General features: G+C 48.2%; 1 long non-coding RNA gene across 1 annotated transcript; it reads right to left on the reverse strand.

The window, feature by feature from the left end:
* Positions 1–15,377: 15,377 nt before the first annotated feature.
* Positions 15,378–16,264, reverse strand: LOC117191981. The gene is made up of 2 exons (XR_004474129.1): positions 16,179–16,264; positions 15,378–15,638 (listed from the first exon to the last, which is right to left on the reverse strand). It is a non-coding gene; the product is annotated as an uncharacterized LOC117191981 (long non-coding RNA).
* Positions 16,265–21,300: the final 5,036 nt, after the last annotated feature.

The raw sequence follows: 21,300 nt of genomic DNA on the forward strand, positions 1-21,300 counted from the left end.
ATATCACAGAGCACTAGGCGCTGAAGGGGACGGACAGACGGACAGACGGACGGACGGACAGACGGACAGACAGACATGGCTCAATCGACTCGGCTATTGATGCTGATCAAGAATATATATACTTTATGGGGTCGGAAACGATTCCTTCTGGACGTTACACACATCCACTTTTACCACAAATCTAATATACCCCAATACTCATTTTGAGTATCGGGTATAATTACAGAGGACGAAAACGCATTCACGAGGAGTGCAAGGATGGCAAGATCACCGGTGGTGGTGAGACCTGCGGGAGAAGCAGCAGTAGCAGTCCAGGAGCGGACTCAAAAAGATCGGAACAAAAAGGAGCTACAACAGAAGGAGCAGACCCAGATGGAGCAGACCCAGATAGGGCAGACCCAAACGGAGCAGACCCAGAAGGGGCAGAGCAGCACGGCGCTACGCGATCTCGGGCAGGAAATTGCAAAGCTGGTGGAGATGCTGGAAGACGGGAAGAGGCGCTCCACCCCCCAGCCGATGAGGGACTCCATTGAAAGCATCCGAGCGCTCTACGAGCTGGTGGCCATCCAGCTTCATGACGATAGGGCAAAGGCGGTGATCCGTACCCACCAGTCCTCCCAAACTTCGCCGTTGTTTAGGACAGCGGTGGAGGCAAAAAGGAAGCAGGAAAATGGGAAAGCACCGAAAAACAAGAGGAGCGAAGGGGTGGACACCCAGACGAAAACCTGCGCGGTTGGAGTGGATGCGAAAACTCCAACTCCAGGAGATAACGACACAGGGGAGACACCGACGGCGCCTCCGAACAGGGAGTGGAGGAAAGTTGAAAGAAGGCCGAGAGTTAGGAAGCCGAAGCCTTCTAGGGTGATGACGGAGAAGGCACGCCCGGATGCCATCATCATAGCGGCAAAAGACCCGAGCAGCTACGCAGAGATTCTGCGAAAAGTAAAAGGAGACGAGAAGCTACAAGGGCTAGGAGAGGCGGTGGCAAGAATCCGCCGCACACAAAAGGGGGAACTCCTGCTCCAGCTCAGCAAATCAGGAGAGGAAACCTCGTCCTTCTGGAGTCTGGTCGGCGAGTCGCTAGGGGACGCAGCAGAGGTCCGCGCCCTCCAACAGCGAGTCATCGTTGAATGCAGCGACTTGGGCGAGGTGACCACCAAGGAGGAGATAAGGGACGCCCTCATGTCCCAGGTCCAGTTGGCAAACGTGGCACTGGACGACATATCAATAAGGAGAGGGTACGGACAGACGCAGATTGCAACTGTCCGACTTCCGACAGAGGACGCCCGCAGGGCACTCAAAATAGGAGGACTGAAGGTCGGCTGGGTAAGAGGCAGACTTAGGGAAAGGGTCAGCGTCACCAAATGCTTCGGCCACATGGCCAGACAGTGTAGGAGCGATGTAGATCGTTCTAAGCTGTGCCGGAGATGAGGGAAGGAGGACCACCTTGCAAAAGACTGCGACAAGGACCCCCAGTGCATGTTCTGCAAGGGAAAGAAGGAAGATTGGAGGCATATCGCAGGAAGCGGCAGGTGCCCCCTCTTTAGACAGGCACTTGCAAAGAGGATAGGATGAGGTGCATGCAGCTGAACCTTAACCACTGCGAGGCGGCACAGGCACTACTGAGCCAAGACACCAGGGAGAGGAAACCGGACGTGGTCATCGTATGCGAACCATACAAACCGGTGCCAGGCAGCGGTTGGGCACAAAGTAAGTGCAGGAACGCCGCGATCTGGGGCGTCGAGACCCCGCCGCTCGATGTGGATTCGTCAAAGGAGCTAGACTCAAGGGTGTAACTTTCTACAGTTGTTACGCACCGCCGAGTTGGGACCTGTCGCGTTTCCAAACTATGTTGGAACACATTGCGGAAGACACTCGTGGGAGGACACCCTTCGTCATCGCAGGGGACTTTAATGCGTGGGCCGTCGAATGGGGCAGCAAAGAGACCAACGCAAGAGGGTACTGCCTACTGGAGCAGTTCTCGTCTCTCGACGTCGGACTGGCAAACGACGGGAAAAAGATGACCTTCTGCAGGGCAAGAAGATCCTCAATAATAGATCTGACCTTTCTGAGCAGTTCGCTATGTAGACATTCCACCTGGAGAGGGGGTGACGAATTCACATTTAGCGACCACCAGGCGATACACTTTGAGCTCGGACAGCGCAACAGAGTCCCCAGGAAGCCAAAAACAACGGGGCCAAAGTGGAAGGATAGTCTACTGGACGTCGCAGCCTTCTCGGACTCCTTCAGGCAACACGAGTGGAACCTAGCTGGTATCTCAGCGGAGGAAGCGGCGGAGCTTAGAAGGGCTTGTCTCCGAGCGCGACGGCGTGCCCAAAGAGCGAGAGGCCGCTACGCCTTCGAAACCAGGCAAGAGGAATTTCGCACGGCAAAACACGGGCTGAAGGTGGCCATCAAGAAGAGTAAGAGCGACTGCTTCCGCCACATATGCGACGAAGCGGAGGTAGACCCCTGGGGTACTGCTTGTAAAGTAGTCGCCAAAAGGATCAGAGGAATAAGCACTCCTACCCCGACGTGCCCGCAACTGCTGCATAGGTTTGTGACAGCGCTGTTCCCCAGGCACCCGCAGAAGGAAGAAACTAACCTGGACCAGGAGTAACCACCATACGCGCCAGTATCTACACTGGAGGTCATAGAAGCAACCAGGAGAGTTGGCGACCGGAAGGCACCAGGGTCGGATGGAATACCCAACAAGGGCCTAAAGCTCGCGGTGGCCACCCGACCGGAACCCTTTGCGGAGACGTTCAACAGTTGCCTCAGGGAGGGAACATTCCCAAAACGATGGAAGAGGCAGCGTCTAATTCTGCTGCCCAAAGGCAACAAGCCAGCAGACGATCCACCGGCGTACAGACCAATCTGCCTGTTGGACACGGTGGGCAAGCTGCTTGAAAGAGTGCTGTACAACAGGCTTCTAGAGTTCGTGGAGAAGCACTCTCAGAGGCGCAATATCGATTCTGGAAATCCCTCTCGACCGTGGACGCAATCATGGCGGTAGTAAGCATCGCAGCGAAGGCCATAGAAGGAACAAGATGGAGGTGGGGTACCAAGGAGTACTGTGCCATCGTGACGCTGGACATCTGAAACGCTTTCAACTCGGCCAACTGGTCAAGGATCGAGACGGCGTTGTACCGAATCGGGGTACCGGTATACCTTCTGAGGATGATCTCGGACAGGGTGCTGGGCTACGAGACGGACCAAGGAGAGATAGCGTACGAGGTTACGGCAGGAGTCCCGCAAGGATCAGTCTTGGGGCCGCTCCTGTGGAACCTCATGTACGACAGCTTGTTCAGACTGCAGCTACCCCCAGGTTGCCAGCTAATCGGTTTCGCTGACGACCTGGCCCTAGTCGTTGTAGCTAAGGAGGTCCAGAAAGTCGAATTGGTAGCCAATACAGCTATTGATCTAATTTCTGGATGGATGCGGGAAGCCGGTCTGGATCTGGCTGGCCACAAGACGGAAGCAGTTCTCATCACGAGCAGGAAGAAGACGGAGTACGCCACAGTGCGAGTAGGAGCAGACTTGATAAAATCGCAAGACTCCATCAAGTATTTGGGAGTGATGTTGGACAACCGCCTAACCTTCCGCTCGCATGTGGAGTATGCTAGCCAGAAGGCAGCGAGGATGCAAGGAGCTCTCTCCCGCATGCTTCCAAATGTTGGTGGACCAAAGACTGGATGCCGAAGACTGATGGCAAGCGTAGTGTTCTCCATCCTTTTCTACGCAGCGCCAATCTGGGCGGCAGCGGTCATAAACAACCAAAGCCTGCGAAGGAAGTTAGCTGCTCCATACAGGCTAGCCGCGCTGAGGGTCATCTCGGCTTACAGGACTGTGTCCGAGGACGCAGCACTAGTCCTAGCGGGTATGATACCCGTGGACATACTGGCCAGGGAGATGAAAATAGTGTACGAAAAGAGTACGGCGCAGGGAACCATAGGCGGCACGGCGGCCATCCGCAATACAGCGCGACAGGCCTCCATCGAAACATGGCAGGAACGGTGGAATCAGAGCGTCAAAGGGAGGGGGACGCATAAATTGATCAGTAGCGCGAAGGAGTGGATCGGAAGGAGCAGAGGCAACGCGGACTACCACATAACGCAATTCCTAACCGCGCATGGGGGCTATCGTAGCTACCTATATAAGTATAAACACGATACCAGCCCATACTGCCCTACGTGCCCAACCGCAATCGAAGACCCGGAGCATGCCCTCTACGGCTGTAAGAGATACGCAGCATGGACGGAGAATATCCCCCCAGCAGAGTTGCTGGTTAGCTTTATGACAGCATCGGAGGATAACTATATATACGTGTACCGTCTCATCAAGCGCATCCAGGATGACCTGAGACGATGCGAGAAAAAGCGGCATGTAGCGGCCTAGAATAGGCCCCCCCTCCACGCGAAGCAATACCTAACGGTGATCCCGCGGGGGGAAGAGGTGTGTATGTGTGTGGGGTGGTTTTAGTATGTATGACTTGACTAGAGCAAGGAATCGTGCATGCCAATGGCACGGGTCATTGGTATCTCATGAAGATTTCCACTCCTCATGGCGCATCCATGAAAAAAAAAACACACACACACTGTCGCGAAATTTATGCAATGAACTCGCTTTTAATTTTTTGCTATCTCTCTTCCGCTTTTTTGTTGTAAGAAAAACGCGAGCGCGTCTTTAATCGCCGGCGTTTAAAAAAGCGCCAAACTCTCTTTATCCGAACATGCAAGTTGCTTTATCGCGTTTTTGCAGTATCTTTTTGGGTGTTTTAATTTATATTCATTAACGATTTTGCCTCATTGCCAATTAATCACCTTTCGTTTTCAATGCACTTTCAAAAATTTGGAAATACTTTTGCCTTGTTTCTTTTGTTGTTTTCTTTTCACAATATTTCTTTTTTCTTGCACGCTATTTTTATACCCGATACTCAAAATGAGTATTGGGGTATATTAGATTTGTGGTAAAAGTGGATGTGTGTAACGTCCAGAAGGAATCGTTTCCGACCCCATAAAGTATATATATTCTTGATCAGCATCAATAGCCGAGTCGATTGCGCCATGTCTGTCTGTCCGTCTGTCCGTCCGTCCGTCTGTCCGTCTGTCCGTCCGTCCGTCTGTCCGTCCCCTTCAGCGCCTAGTGCTCAAAGACTATAAGAGCTAGAGCAACGATATTTTGGATCTGTGACATGTCACTGCTACAAAAATATTTTAAAACTTCGCCCCGCCCACTTCCGCCCCCACAAAGGATGAACATCTGTGGCATCCACAATTTTAAAGATCTGAAAAAACCAAAAACGTTGAATTGTAGAGAATGACCATATCTTTAAGACTGCAGAATCTGAATTGGATCGTATTATTATTATAGCCAGCATCAAGAAAACAATTTCATTTTTTCTCGCCCTGTCTCTCTCTAACACACACGTAGCATAGGCGGCTTTGCTTAGAGTAAAACATTAGCGCCTAGATCTCAGAGACTACAAAAGCTAGAGCAACCAAATTTGGTATCCACACTCCTAATATATCGGACCGAGACGAGTTTGTTTCAAAATTTCGCCACACCCCCTTCCGCCCCCGCAACGGACGAAAATCTGGGGCATCCACAAATCTCAGAGACTATTAAGGCTAGAGTAACCAAATTTGGTATCCGCACTTCTGTTAGATCTCACTATAAAACGTATATCTCAGAATTTCGCCCCACCCCCTTCCGCCCCCACAAAAGACGAAAATCTGTTGCATCCACAATATTGCACATTCGAGAAAACTAAAAACGCAGAATCATAGATAACGACCATATCTATCAGATTGCTGAATCTGGACCAGATCAGATAATTTTTATAGCCAAAAGGAACAAATCAATTTGCACTGGCTACGCAGCGCCCGACGTCACGCTCAGACTGATTTTCTGTCTCTCTCGCACGCACTCTTTGTCGTGTCGTGAAATCGTCTAAACTTAGATACGGTTTTTAAGGGGCTCGGCTCACGCAATCCTCCAAACGGACAATGAGAGCGACCAGGCTGGAAAGACAGGTGTCTGGGGACAGGCTGGCGAGGATGATTAAATTGGTTTGTTTTTTTTCAGACACATTTCCCTAATAAGCCAATCAATTACCGTTTACTATTCGTTTCAGCCGCTAAACTTCGCCTTGAGCCTCCCGATTGGGGCGCAGTTCGAACGAGACTGAGCCTCTCAGAACGGGCCCGAGCATTTTCTCTTAATTGCGAAATGAAAGTGAACTCAACATCTGCATTAAAAGCAATTAAATATCTTTTGTGTGTGAGTGAGTATTACCCCCTGCATAGTACATAGATATTGTATCTGTATCTCTCCAGCTTCTCTCAGTGCTTGAGAGAGTAAGCTCTGTTTGGGGTGAGCGGGTGGATCGAGGGGCATCTTCTAATTATACTTTTTTTGGCGCTGCTAATGGTCAGACTCGACTCTGAGCCATGCCATGGAAGTATTCAATGAATTGGAACTAATTGGTGCGATGAAAATCTGTATAGGACAGGTCAGGGCCAGGCCCATTATTAGATCAAGCTGAAGGCCAATAATCTGTAATGATCCACCCACACTTGACCAAATAGAAAATGTTCTACTCCATGAAGATGTCACTCCATAGATACGAGTGCCTATGGATAGGCTAATCTAATAACACGCCTGTCAATCGCATACAACGCAATCGATAAATCCTTAGTTGGGTTCAGAAAGTCGTAGATAAACCAGACGCCATATGTTATACAATATAGAACAAGTTTTTTATGGTTGCTGCTGCTGTTGTTGTTGGGTAATTGTGTGTTTTGTGTTCACTTGAAGCGACAAACCCGTTTCGATTTTCACATGTGCCAGAGCTAATTTATGCCGCGCTCTGTTCCTCCACTCCAGCGTTCCACCAAATTACTGGTTTCCTTCGGGGTCTACGCACAGATAAGACCTAAATTTATGTAAGATTATTGTGCATAATTCGAGTTGAAAGGTTTTCCTACCCTGCCGCACCCTCACAGGTCCAGTCCAAATGTTCTGTTATGCATATGAAGTGGTTTTCGGAACAGTCATATATGTGAGGGCCATATTGGGATAGGGCTGCTGTTTGAGGACGTGCTCTGAGTAGCCAGTCAAGAGTAACGCAATTGAGGCTCCTGATTGTGCGGCTTGGAGAGATTCATGGGAGGGGGGCAAATAGCTCTGTTACAATCCTAAAAGTCATGCCCCCAAATCTTCCACTTCAAACTTGTTTCCTTATTTGGTTAATTTATTTATTTATGAATATCACATCTCATCGTTTTCTTGGAGAAGCATCATCATGATTTACCACCCACTCGAGGCATACCTAGACGCTGACGAACCGTATCTAGATATTTCTTCATTCCGAAATTCGAATCAAACATGCAACTCCCACGTCCGCAACTCAAGCTTTAAGCTCGGCTCCAATCGCTGCAAGCTCACACAGGGATGGGACGGGAGAACAGAACGTGGAACTGAAATGTGGCACAAATATTGAACCCACTTCTTGCCACAGAGCATTGAACCAAAGGCGATGTAAACAAAAGCCCACTTGGAGCTGGTCCCCCAAAGAGCTTGTGACAGCTGTCTGCCTCCAAGTCTCGGGCCCAACTGTCGTCGTCGTTCAAATTGGACAAGCTCACCTTCAAATGCAGTCGTTGCACATGCCCCACATGGCATGGCCATTCCGCATCACTTTCGGTTTGGCCCGGTAACAGATGTCAGAGAGAGGGAAAATAAGTGCACTGGAGTGGACATTGTCTTGTCTTTCGGTGCCTGTTGAAGGTCACGTGGCGTCCCCACCACCAGCTGTACGAGGTGTCGGCTTACAAGATCTAATTTCACGAATAAGTATATAAGTAGGCCATGCGATAAAGTACCCAAAATACCCATGTGCATATGTTTCTTTTCCTTTTTATACCCGATACTCAAAATGAGTATTGGGGTATTGTTCGGGCCAGCCGCTGAAGAATAACCGTAACTTTAACATTATTATTGTATGAGCAGAGAGAGCCGCCTATGTTGTAAAACGGTGACGTTCTGCAGAGCTGCTGCGCTCTCCCGCTAAAGGGGCTCTCTGCCGCCGCCACTTCGGCAACTACTTTGACCTGCTGCCGCCACTTCGGCAATCACTTTGATCTAACGCCGTCGTCTATAGTTTAGTTCTATGATAACCCTTCTGCGCATATCGATCTCGCATAAAGTTTATCTGGCAATAGCAAGCAATGGTCTTCCGCTAAGCCACCAAGATTAAATACGAATTATAAAGTTTAACCCGAAATCTCTTTTCATTTTTGAAACACATAGGTGCCAAAAAAGCTCGGCATCTCAAACATTGGTGACCCCCCGACGTGATATAAAACCATTGCTTAATCGCGTTCTGTTAAAACACTTATTATTTATACAACATTTTGCTGTTGGGTAGTTTAACTACCAACAAATACATTTGGGTGCACGTTGAAAAACAGTTTAAAGTGCAAATTCAGTGAGAGTGCGGCTGGAATATTTATAGACAAATTCCGGTACTTTAAGCGTCGAATCTCTCATTCTCTGCGCAGCTGCAGCCGCGGTTCTTGACTTTTCGTGTCTTGCATTCTCGCTCTCGCGTTTATACATCGTCGCTTAAGCGGTATTTCATTTTCCGTTGTTGTGTCGAATTGCACAACGGTTAACATGGACAACGATCCGAATACAGGCGCGGGCGAAAGATTGTGGTGGCTGATTCCAGACTGAGTCTGTATAAGCGTAAAAGTCAGTCATTATATGATCGATTGCACAGGCTTGGCGAATCCTTCGCGGGGAATAAAATCGATAAGCTGACCGCCGCGGAAGTCGAGGTCGAGGCGCCTTGATATGTTGGCAGAAATTCGAGAGGAATTTAATAAGGCCCATAATGAGTTGGAGGCTCTCGATCAAAACGAGATTGGGAGTGAGCTGCGCGAAATCTTCGATACTCTTTTCATATCGTTGAAAGCTGAGTTGCTGGCTGCTGTTGAAGTAAGCCAGTCACACGCCGCTGCCCATTCTACGACTCTGCCAAGCCATTCCGGACATAGTACCATCATCATGGCTCACAAGCAGCGACTTCTTGAGCTGAAGGTGCCTAAATTTTCTGGTGGATACGTCGAGTTCTCGGATTTTATGGCAATGTTCAAATCGGTGATTGAAGCGGATGCGGATCTCAGTGACATCGAGAAATTCCAGCACCTTCGCTCTTGCCTCGCTGATGCGGCTTTGGATTCGGTTCGATCGTTAGAGCTCTCCAGTGCCAATTATCGTGCGGCTCTGGATATACTTAATAAACGCTTTAATAACAAAAGACTTGTTTTCCAGGCACACATCAAGAAGATTCTTGGGCTAAAGAGGGTAGACTCGCCTTCTGCTAAAAGGCTTCGGGAGTTTTCGGATGCAGTCAATTTACACATGCGAGCGTTGCAGACATTGGGAACTGCTGAGGAGATTTCAGGATTCATGGTCATCAACATGCTGCTGCAGAAGTTGGATTCGAAGACGCAAACCAAATGGGAGGAGCACACAACGTCGGATGCAATACTTACCGCAGAGGAATTCTTCGAATTCTTGCAGCAACGCTGCCAGAAAATGGAGCGGTTGGAATATGCTACAGCGACACACGCTAGTAGCGATCAGGTGGGAAAAAACCATTCCTATACGCAGGTTAAGAAAACGTTTGTAGCTTCCAACTCTTCCGCCGACCCGTCTGTATGCGTCTTTTGCCACTCAGCGGGCCATGGAATATACTCGTGCAAGATATTCGGAAATCTCTCACCGTTGCTGCGCCACAAAGAAGTGAAGAAGCTTTCTCTATGCTTCAATTGCCTAAAGCCGGGGCACCGGACCCGCGCATGCAATAGTGGAAAATGTCGAGTATGCGGCGGTAGGCATCATAGTTTGTTGCACTTAGATAGTATACAGCCCACAACACAAGGCTGCCCAGGTATTACTCCTCCCGATCTGGCCGTTCAACCGGACACTCTTTCCGTTGCTCAAAATTCTGCTAGCAGCTCGTCTCTACCTTCGTCTACCTCTCTTGCTGCCCAAGGTCTTCACTCTGATGTCGTGCTTCTGGCTACAGCCGTGGTTCTCGTAAAGAATCGGTCTGGCGTTTTAGTTCCTTGTCGTGCCATCTTAGATTCAGGATCGCAGCTGCATCTCGTCACATCCAGGTTCGCCCAGCAGCTTCAGCTTAGGAGAACTCAATCGTCTGCACTTGTGTCTGGGCTGGGCGATACCAGCGTTTCTACTGAGGGATCCACCATAAGCATTTGTATGCATTCTTGCACCTCTGCTTACACAACTACACTTACTGCTCTCATCGCCCCCACGATTACCGATTCTCAACCAAGTATGACAGTAAATGTATCCGATTGGCGTATTCCATCTAACATTCAGCTTGCTGATCCTGCATTTTTCAATCCTCAACGGGTTGATCTTCTCATTGGTGCGAGCGTTTTTTATGATCTCCTCTGCGTAGGGCAAATCAAACTCACCGATGGACTGCCTCTTCTGCAGAAGACCCGGCTTGGGTGGATCGTATCTGGCGGTGGACAGAAGGTATCAAGCTCGGCGCTTTTGACTACGCAAAATTGTCCAGATTCGATAGCTGAGATGGAAGCAAGGTTGGATAAAACTCTTCGTATGTTTTGGGAAGTCGAGAATTGTGTGGAGGCTGGGTTGAATACCAAAGAAGAAGACGATTGTGAAGCACATTTCGTAAGCCACCTTGCACGGTTGCCATCCGGGGAGTATGCAGTTCGTCTGCCGCTAAATAACAATACTGATCGTTTAGGAGAATCTTATGCTCAGGCTTATCGACGGTTCATCAGTCTGGAGCGAAAACTGGAGCGTAATCCTACACTCAAGGAGCGGTATTCCGCCTTTATGAGGGAGTTCATTGATTTGCATCATATGCACCAAGTCAACCCTGATTCTCGTAGTCTCTGCAAATATTTCTTGCCTCATCACTGTGTCCTAAAGGAGGACAGTACGACGACAAAACTCCGTGTCGTTTTCGACGGATCCGCAGCTACATCAACTGGATATTCTCTAAATGATGTGATGATGACAGGCCCTGTTATTCAGCCTGCATTGTTTAACATATTGATTCGCTTTCGAACATATCCAGTCGCTCTCACTGGGGACATTTGTAAAATGTACAGCTGCGTACGAGTGTCTCCACCCGACAATTTGTATCAGTGCATCCTATGGCGAGATTCCATCGAGTCCGAGGTTCAAGTCTACACATCAGACACCGTCACATACGGGACGAGGGCTGCATCATTTTTAGCGGTCCGCGCAATGCACCAGCTGGCCATCGACGAGGGTGAGTCCTACCCTCTTGGCTCAGCTGCTCTGCGGCAGGAGTTTTACGTGGATGACCTTATTTCGGGCGGTAATTCGGTCGCACAGGTCATGGACAAGATGCACCAAACATCAGCTTTACTGTCCCGTGGTAATTTTAGACTTAGGAAATGGTGCTCCAGTCACCAGGAAGTACTTGAGGGAACCCCTGAAGATGACATAGAGAAGTTCCTAAAGTTTAATGATGGAAGCGACATTGCCAAAACTCTCGGCTTAGCGTGGGACCCTGCTTCGGATCAGCTGCTTTTTGCCTTGTCCGCACTGGACACAAACTCAAAGCCATCAAAGCGGTCGGTTTTATCTACGATTGCGCGGTTCTACGACCCTCTTGGATTGATAAATCCAGTCATTGTCAGGTGCAAAATCTTCCTTCAGCAGCTTTGGAGAGAAAATTTGGATTGGGATGAAAGCCTACCCTCAGCGTTGCATTCAACTTGGATGGACTTGAGAAATAGTTTGGCAAGCATTTCTCGGATCTCATTTCCTCGCTTGGTTCTTCGTTCTAGTGTGGCTACAGAAGTTCACGGATTCTGTGACGCCAGCTTAGAAGCATATGGCGCTTGCGTGTATGTCGTGTCCAGGGAAGCCCAGTCTTTGAGCCACGTTTTGTGCTCAAAGTCGCGAGTGGCGCCGCTAAAGACTATATCGATTCCTAAGCTGGAATTAAGTGGAGCCCATTTGCTTGCGAAAATCATGCAGAATGTAAAGGACATAGAAATCTTTACAGGTCGGTTTTATTGCTGGCCGGATTCGTCAACAGCATTATCTTGGATTAGGGACGAGCCAGCTAAATTTCAAGTTTTCGTGGCAAATCGAGTGGCATCAATTCAGGAGTTGACGGCAGCCATGGAATGGCGCTATGTTCCCACATCTTTAAATCCTGCTGATATTCTCTCGAGAGGCTCGCTTCCCAACCATCTTATCCAGTCAGAGCTATGGTTTCACGGCCCATCCTTTTTGCTAGGCTCCAAGGATAAGTGGCCCGTATCTCCATCTAACAACATAGCAACTTTGGAGCTTCGCAAGAGAGGATTGCTAATCACGTCTCCACATGCCGATCTCACGTCCGGATGCAAATTTGCGAATTCATTCTTTCGCATGCAGCGCACATTCGCCTACATGCATAAATTTATACATCGTCTTAGGCATCCAGGACTCACCGTTTCTGATATTCGGCAAGGAACGCATCTTCTAATTCGACACATTCAGCTGGCAAATTTGTGGATGGACATAAAGGAGATTCGGCGCAATGGTCAAGTCATGAAATCCAGTTCTATTAGTTCGCTCAACCCGTTCATCGATCATTCTGGACTACTTAGAGTTGAAGGTCGTCTTGGCAACTCATCGCTAGGATTTGACGCTCAGCACCCGCTCATTCTGCCAAAGGGACATTCCATTACCTTTGCGCTGATAAGATATTATCATGAAAGAAACCTCCATGCCGGACCTCGCGCCTTGCTATCCAAAATTCGGCTGGAATATTGGCCCATTGGAGGTGTTAAGGCAGTGTCAAGGGTCGTCAGCAGATGTGTGAGATGCTTCAGGACTAGGCCGCGCATGGTTGAACACATCATGGGAGACCTACCTAAGGAACGTTTGGAAGGATCTCGAGGTTTTGAAGTCACTGGAGTAGATTACTGTGGACCTTTTTTCTACCGATCAGAAATCCGCACGAGGCCTCCGATCACTTCTAAGGCTATACACATGGAGCTCGTAAAGGATTTGACCACCGCATCATTTCTAGGCGCACTAAAGCGTTTTACTTCTACTCGAGGAAGGCCAAGTCAAATTTGGTCGGACAATGCGACAAACTTCGTTGGGGCCAAGAACGAGCTTCTGGAGCTAAAGAAGCTTTGTCTGAGCGAACCGCATATGAAGGAGGTCCACGAATCCTGCTTGGCTGACTCGATCGACTGGCGTTTCATCCCACCTCGCTCTCCGCATTTTGGCGGGTTGTGGGAAGCGGCCGTGAAGACCGCAAAATATCACCTGTACCGCTCAGTTGGACCATCTGTGCTTAGCTTCGACGAGCTGCGCACTCTGATCTGTCAGATCACTGCAATTGTTAACGCTCGCCCTTTGCTCTCGCTTTCAGAAAATCCTGATGATTTAGACGTTTTGACTCCTGCTCATCTGCTTTTAGGCGGCCCCCATGAGCAAATCCTCGAGCCTGACCTAACGAAGCTGAACTACAATCGTCTGGATGGCTGGCAGCGGGTCACCCAACTACAGCAAATATTTTGGAGCCGTTGGCGCGAAGAGTATCTCACTCTTTTGCAAGAGCGCGCGAAGTGGCGTACCCCCGCGCAAAACATCTGCAAGAACGACCTCGTTCTGGTGAAGGACGAAAATCTTCCTCCAATGCGTTGGCCACTGGCTAGAGTGGTCGATGTCGTTTTGGGCAAGGACGGAGTGTGTCGCGTCGCTGACCTGAAGACATCCTTAGGAAACATCAGGAGGGCCGTCACTCGGCTATGTTTGCTGCCCTTAAGGAATCTGTTGAGAGACTAGCTCCCAACGGGGGGAGTATGTTCGGGCCAGCCGCTGAAGAATAACCGTAACTTTAACATTATTATTGTATGAGCAGAGAGAGCCGCCTATGTTGTTAAACGTTGACGTTCTGCAGAGCTGCTGCGCTCTCCCGCTAAAGGGGCTCTCTGCAGCCGCCACTTCGGCAACTACTTTGATCTGCTGCCGCCACTTCGGCAATCACTTTGATCTAACGCCGTCGTCTATAGTTTAGTTCTATGCTAACCCCTCTGCGCATTGGTTGCATATCGATCTCGCATAAAGTTTATCTGGCAATAGCAAGCAATCGGCTTCCGCTAAGCAACCAAGATTAAATACGAATTATAAAGTTTAACCCGAAATCTCTTTTCATTTTTGAAACACATAGCTGCCAAAAAAGCTTGGCTTCTCAAACAGTTATATTAGATTTGTGGTAAAAGTGGATGTGTGTAACGTCCAGAAGGAATCGTTTCCGACCCCATAAAGTATATATATTCTTGATCAGCATCAATAGCCGAGTCGATTGAGCCCTGTCTGTCTGTCCGTCCGACCGTCTGTCCGTCCCCTTCAGCGCCTAGTGCTCAAAGACTATAAGAGCTAGAGCAACGTTGTTTTGGATCCAGACTTCTGTGATATGTCACTGCTACAAAAATATTTCAAAACTTCGCCCCGCGCACTTCCGCCCCCACAAAAGACGAAAATCTGTGGCATCCACATTTTTAAAGATACGATAAAACCAAAAACGCAGAATCGTAGAGGATGACTATATGTTCTAGAATGTAAGATCTCAACCAGATCGTATAATTATTATAGCCAGAATCAAGAAAACAATTTCATTCTTTCTCGCTCTGTCTCTCTTTAACACACAGGTTTCATGGTCGGCTTTGCCAATTGCAAAATATGAGTTCAAGGATCTCAGAACCTATAAGAGCCAGAGCAACCAAATTTGGTATCCACACTCCTGTGATATCGGACCTTGACAGTTTCGTGTCCAAATTTCGCCACACCCCCTTCCGTTCCGCAAAGGACGAAAATCTGGGGCATCCACAAATCTCAGAGACTGTTAAGGCTAGAGTAACCCAATTTGGTATCCGCACTTCTGTTAGATCTTACTATAAAACGTATATCTCAGAATTTCGCCCCACCCCCTTCCGCCCCCACAAAGAACGAAAATCTGTTGCATCCACAATATTGCAGATTCGAGAAAACTAAAAACGCAGAATCATAGATAATGACCATATCTATCAGATTGCTGAATCTGGATCAGATCAGATCATTTTTATAGCCAATAGGAACACATCAATTTGCAGTGGCTACGCAGCGCCCGACGTCACGCTCAAACTGATTTTCTGTCTCTCTCGCACGCACTCTTTGTCGTGTCGTTTAATATTAGCGGCGTCTGCTGGAGGAGAGCCATACTGACTAAGTATCGGGTATAACCGTAGAGTTGCGGTGTCCGCAGCAACTCACAACGTTCCCCCTCGTTTTTTGCCGTAGTTTTTGTGATTGGCTCACATTTGAAATTCGCTTTGTTCGCAGCCAGTTTTCACCAAAAACTTATGGAAATGCTGCGGCTGGCATATAATTTGAGACTGCGATTGCCGCGACTTGCAATTGGAGTTGAGTTGGGTCGCAGTCCCTCCACAGCGCCTTCTACTCCTGCAACCCACCTCCACAGTCGTCTACATCTCCTCCCCCTCCTCCACCGCCTGCGCCTCCCTCGTTGGGTTCGTTGTCGTATGGATCTGTAAAAGGTCAGAGCGTGAGATATGAATTTTAATCGAGCTGTCAGTGCAGAGATATCTTGTATAATCTTTCAGAGGGTATGATGTATGATATCATATTCAAGGCTTCGACGCCCGAGGCTACCCTTTCTTCTTTCTGGTTTTATAGTATCTAAGCATTTCAGCAGCTACGAAACGTGAGGAGCCAGCAACAGCCAGAGAGACAGATTGCGCTGCGCCAGGCCAAATACCAAATAAACATTCACCAATGGAGCTAAGCGCATATTAGCTAATTTGCGAAAGCCAACAACAGACTACGAATAGCGTCAGACAACCGCTGCAGAAGCGTGTATCTCTATCTAATGAATACGCAAAGCAGAATATGATGAAATCGTCTAAACTTAGATACGGTTTTTAAGGGGCTCGGCTCACGCAATCCTCCAAACGGACAATGAGAGCGACCAGGCTGGAAAGACAGGTGTCTGGGGACAGGCTGGCGAGGATGATTAAATTGGTTTGTTTTTTTTTCAGACAAATTTCCCTAATAAGCCAATCAATTACCGTTTACTATTCGTTTCAGCCGCTAAACTTCGCCTTGAGCCTCCCGATTGGGGCGCAGTTCGAACGAGACTGAGCCTCTCAGAACGGGCCCGAGCATTTTCTCTTAATTGCGAAATGAAAGTGAACTCAACATCTGCATTAAAAGCAATTAAATATCTTTTGTGTGTGAGTGAGTATTACCCCCTGCATAGTACATAGATATTGTATCTGTATCTCTCCAGCTTCTCTCAGTGCTTGAGAGAGTAAGCTCTGTTTGGGGTGAGCGGGTGGATCGAGGGGCATCTTCTAATTATACTTTTTTTGGCGCTGCTAATGGTCAGACTCGACTCTAAGCCATGCCATGGAAGTATTCAATGAATTGGAACTAATTGGTGCGATGAAAATCCCCCGATACTCAAAATGAGTATTGGGGTATATTAGATTTGTGGTAAAAGTGGATGTGTGTAACGTCCAGAAGGAATCGTTTCCGACCCAATAAAGTATATATATTCTTGATAAGCATCAATAGCCGAGTCGATTGAGCCTTGTCTGTCTGTCCGTCCGTCCGTCTGTCCGTCTGTCCGCCTGTCCGTCCCCTTCAGCGCCTAGTGCTCAAAGACTATAAGAGCTAGATGTTTTGGATCCAGACTTCTGTGATATGTCACTGCTACAAAAATATTTCAAAACTTCGCCCCGCCCACTTCCGCCCCCACAAAGGACGAAAATCTGTGGCATCCACAATTTTAAAGATATGAGAAAACCAAAAACGTAGAATTGTAGAGAATGACCATATCTTTAAGATTGCGGAATCTGAATTGGATCGTATTATTATTATAGCCAGCATCAAGAAAACAATTTCATTTTTTCTCGCCCTGTCTCTCTCTAACACACACGTAGCATAGGCGGCTTTGCTTAGAGTAAAACATTAGCGCCTAGATCTCAGAGACTACAAAAGCTAGAGCAACCAAATTTGGTATCCACACTCCTAATATATCGGACCGAGACGAGTTTGTTTCAAAATTTCGCCACACCCCCTTCCGCCCCCGCAAAGGACGAAAATCTGGGGATATTCAAAAATCTCAGAGTCTATAAAGGCTAGAGTAACCAAATTTGGTATCCGCACTCCTGTTAGATCTTACTATAAAACGTATATCTCAAAATTTCGCCCCACCCCCTTCCGCCCACACAAAGGACGAAAATCTGTTGCATCCATAATATTGCACATTCGAGAAAACTAAAAACGCAGAATCATAGATAATGACCATATCTATCAGATTGCAGGCTTATCGACGGTTCATCAGTCTGGAGCGAAAACTGGAGCGTAATCCTACACTCAAGGAGCGGTATTCCACCTTTATGAGGGAGTTCATTGATTTGCATCATATGCACCAAGTCAACCCTGATTCTCGTAGTCTCTGCAAATATTTCTTGCCTCATCACTGTGTCCTAAAGGAGGACAGTACGACGACAAAACTCCGTGTCGTTTTCGACGGATCCGCAGCTACATCAACTGGATATTCTCTAAATGATGTGATGATGACAGGCCCTGTTATTCAGCCTGCATTGTTTAACATATTGATTCGCTTTCGAACATATCCAGTCGCTCTCACTGGGGACATTTGTAAAATGTACAGCTGCGTACGAGTGTCTCCACCCGACAATTTGTATCAGTGCATCCTATGGCGAGATTCCATCGAGTCCGAGGTTCAAGTCTACACATTAGACACCGTCACATACGGGACGAGGGCTGCATCATTTTTAGCGGTCCGCGCAATGCACCAGCTGGCCATCGACGAGGGTGAGTCCTACCCTCTTGGCTCAGCTGCTCTGCGGCAGGAGTTTTACGTGGATGACCTTATTTCGGGCGGTAATTCGGTCGCACAGGTCATGGACAAGATGCACCAAACATCAGCTTTACTGTCCCGTGGTAATTTTAGACTTAGGAAATGGTGCTCCAGTCACCAGGAAGTACTTGAGGGAACCCCTGAAGATGACATAGAGAAGTTCCTAAAGTTTAATGATGGAAGCGACAGTGCCAAAACTCTCGGCTTAGCGTGGGACCCTGCTTCGGATCAGCTGCTTTTTGCCTTGTCCGCACTGGACACAAACTCAAAGCCATCAAAGCGGTCGGTTTTATCTACGATTGCGCGGTTCTACGACCCTCTTGGATTGATAAATCCAGTCATTGTCAGGTGCAAAATCTTCCTTCAGCAGCTTTGGAGAGAAAATTTGGATTGGGATGAAAGCCTACCCTCAGCGTTGCATTCAACTTGGATGGACTTGAGAAATAGTTTGGCAAGCATTTCTCGGATCTCATTTCCTCGCTTGGTTCTTCGTTCTAGTGTGGCTACAGAAGTTCACGGATTCTGTGATGCCAGCTTAGAAGCATATGGCGCTTGCGTGTATGTCGTGTCCAGGGAAGCCCAGTCTTTGAGCCACGTTTTGTGCTCAAAGTCGCGAGTGGCGCCGCTAAAGACTATATCGATTCCTAAGCTGGAATAAAGTGGAGCCCATTTGCTTGCGAAAATCATGCAGAATGTAAAGGACATGGGAATCTTTACAGGTCGGTTCTATTGCTGGCCGGATTCGTCAACAGCATTATCTTGGATTAGGGACGAGCCAGCTAAATTTCAAGTTTTCGTGGCAAATCGAGTGGCATCAATTCAGGAGTTGACGGCAGTCATGGAATGGCGCTATGTTCCCACATATTTAAATCCTGCTGATATTCTCTCGAGAGGCTCGCTTCCGAACCATCTTATCCAGTCAGAGCTATGGTTTCACGGCCCATCCTTTTTGCTAGGCTCCAAGGATAAGTGGCCTGTATCTCCATCTAACAACATAGCAACTTTGGAGCTTCGCAAGAGAGGATTGCTAATCACGTCTCCACATGCCGATCTCACGTCCGGATGCAAATTTGCGAATTCATTCTTTCGCATGCAGCGCACATTCGCCTACATGCATAAATTTATACATCGTCTTAGGCATCCAGGACTCACCGTTATTGATATTCGGCAAGGAACGCATCTTCTAATTCGACACATTCAGCTGGCAAATTTGTGGATGGACATAAAGGAGATTCGGCGCAATGGTCAAGTCATGAAATCCAGTTTTATTAGTTCGCTCAACCCGTTTATCGATCATTCTGGACTACTTAGAGTTGGAGGTCGTCTTGGCAACTCATCGCTAGGATTTGACGCTCAGCACCCGCTCATTCTGCCAAAGGGACATTCCATTACCTTTGCGCTGATAAGATATTATCATGAAAGAAACCTCCATGCCGGACCTCGCGCCTTGCTATCCAAAATTCGGCTGGAATATTGGCCCATTGGAGGTGTTAAGGCAGTGTCAAGGGTCGTCAGCAGATGTGTGAGATGCTTCAGGACTAGGCCGCGCATGGTTGAACACATCATGGGAGACCTACCTAAGGAACGTTTGGAAGGATCTCGAGCTTTTGAAGTCACTGGAGTAGATTACTGTGGACCTTTTTTCTACCGATCAGAAATCCGCACGAGGCCTCCGATCAAGTGCTACATTAGCGTATTCATCTGTTTCACTTCTAAGGCTATACACATGGAGCTCGTAAAGGATTTGACCACCGCATCATTTCTAGGCGCACTAAAGCGTTTTACTTCCACTCGAGGAAGGCCAAGTCAAATTTGGTCGGACAATGCGACAAACTTCGTTGGGGCCAAGAACGAGCTTCTGGAGCTAAAGAAGCTTTGTCTGAGCGAACCGCATATGAAGGAGGTCCACGAATCCTGCTTGGCTGACTCGATCGACTGGCGTTTCATCCCACCTCGCTCTCCGCATTTTGGCGGGTTGTGGGAAGCGGCCGTGAAGACCGCAAAATATCACCTGTACCGCTCAGTTGGACCATCTGTGCTTAGCTTCGACGAGCTGCGCACTCTGATCTGTCAGATCACTGCAATTGTTAACGCTCGCCCTTTGCTCTCGCTTTCAGAAAATCCTGATGATTTAGACGTTTTGACTCCTGCTCATCTGCTTTTAGGCGGCCCCCATGAGCAAATCCTCGAGCCTGACCTAACGAAGCTGAACTACAATCGTCTGGATGGCTGGCAGCGGGTCACCCAACTACAGCAAATATTTTGGAGCCGTTGGCGCGAAGAGTATCTCACTCTTTTGCAAGAGCGCGCGAAGCGGCGGACCCCCGCGCAAAACATCTGCAAGAACGACCTCGTTCTGGTGAAGGACGAAAATCTTCCTCCAATGCGTTGGCCACTGGCTAGAGTGGTCGATGTCGTTTTGGGCAAGGACGGAGTGTGTCGCGTCGCTGACCTGAAGACATCCTTAGGAAACATCAGGAGGGCCGTCACTCGGCTATGTTTGCTGCCCCTTAAGGAATCTGTTGAGAGACTAGCTCCCAACGGGGGGAGTATGTTCGGGCCAGCCGCTGAAGAATAACCGTAACTTTAACATTATTATTGTATGAGCAGAGAGAGCCGCCTATGTTGTAAAACGTTGACGTTCTGCAGAGCTGCTGCGCTCTCCCGCTAAAGGGGCTCTCTGCCGCCGCCACTTCGGCAACTACTTTGATCTGCTGCCGCCACTTCGGCAATCACTTTGATCTAATGCCGTCGTCTATAGTTTAGTTCTATGCTAACCCCTCTGCGCATTGGTTGCATATCGATCTCGCATAAAGTTTATCTGGCAATAGCAAGCAATCGGCTTCCGCTAAGCCACCAAGATTAAATACGAATTATAAAGTTTAACCCGAAATCTCTTTTCATTTTTGAAACACATAGGTGCCAAAAAAGCTTGGCTTCTCAAACAGTTATATTAGATTTGTGGTAAAAGCGGATGTGTGTAACGTCCAGAAGGAATCGTTTCCGACCCCATAAAGTATATATATTCTTGATCAGCATCAATAGCCGAGTCGATTGAGCCCTGTCTGTCTGTCCGTCCGACCGTCTGTCCGTCCTCTTCAGCGCCTAGTGCTCAAAGACTATAAGAGCTAGAGCAACGTTGTTTTGGATCCAGACTTCTGTGATATGTCACTGCTACAAAAATATTTCAAAACTTCGCCCCGCGCACTTCCGCCCCCACAAAAGACGAAAATCTGTGGCATCCACATTTTTAAAGATACGATAAAACCAAAAACGCAGAATCGTAGAGGATGACTATA

This window comes from Drosophila miranda (genome assembly GCF_003369915.1).
Source record: "Drosophila miranda strain MSH22 chromosome Y unlocalized genomic scaffold, D.miranda_PacBio2.1 Contig_Y1_pilon, whole genome shotgun sequence".
NCBI classification, from domain to species: Eukaryota; Metazoa; Arthropoda; class Insecta; order Diptera; family Drosophilidae; genus Drosophila; species Drosophila miranda.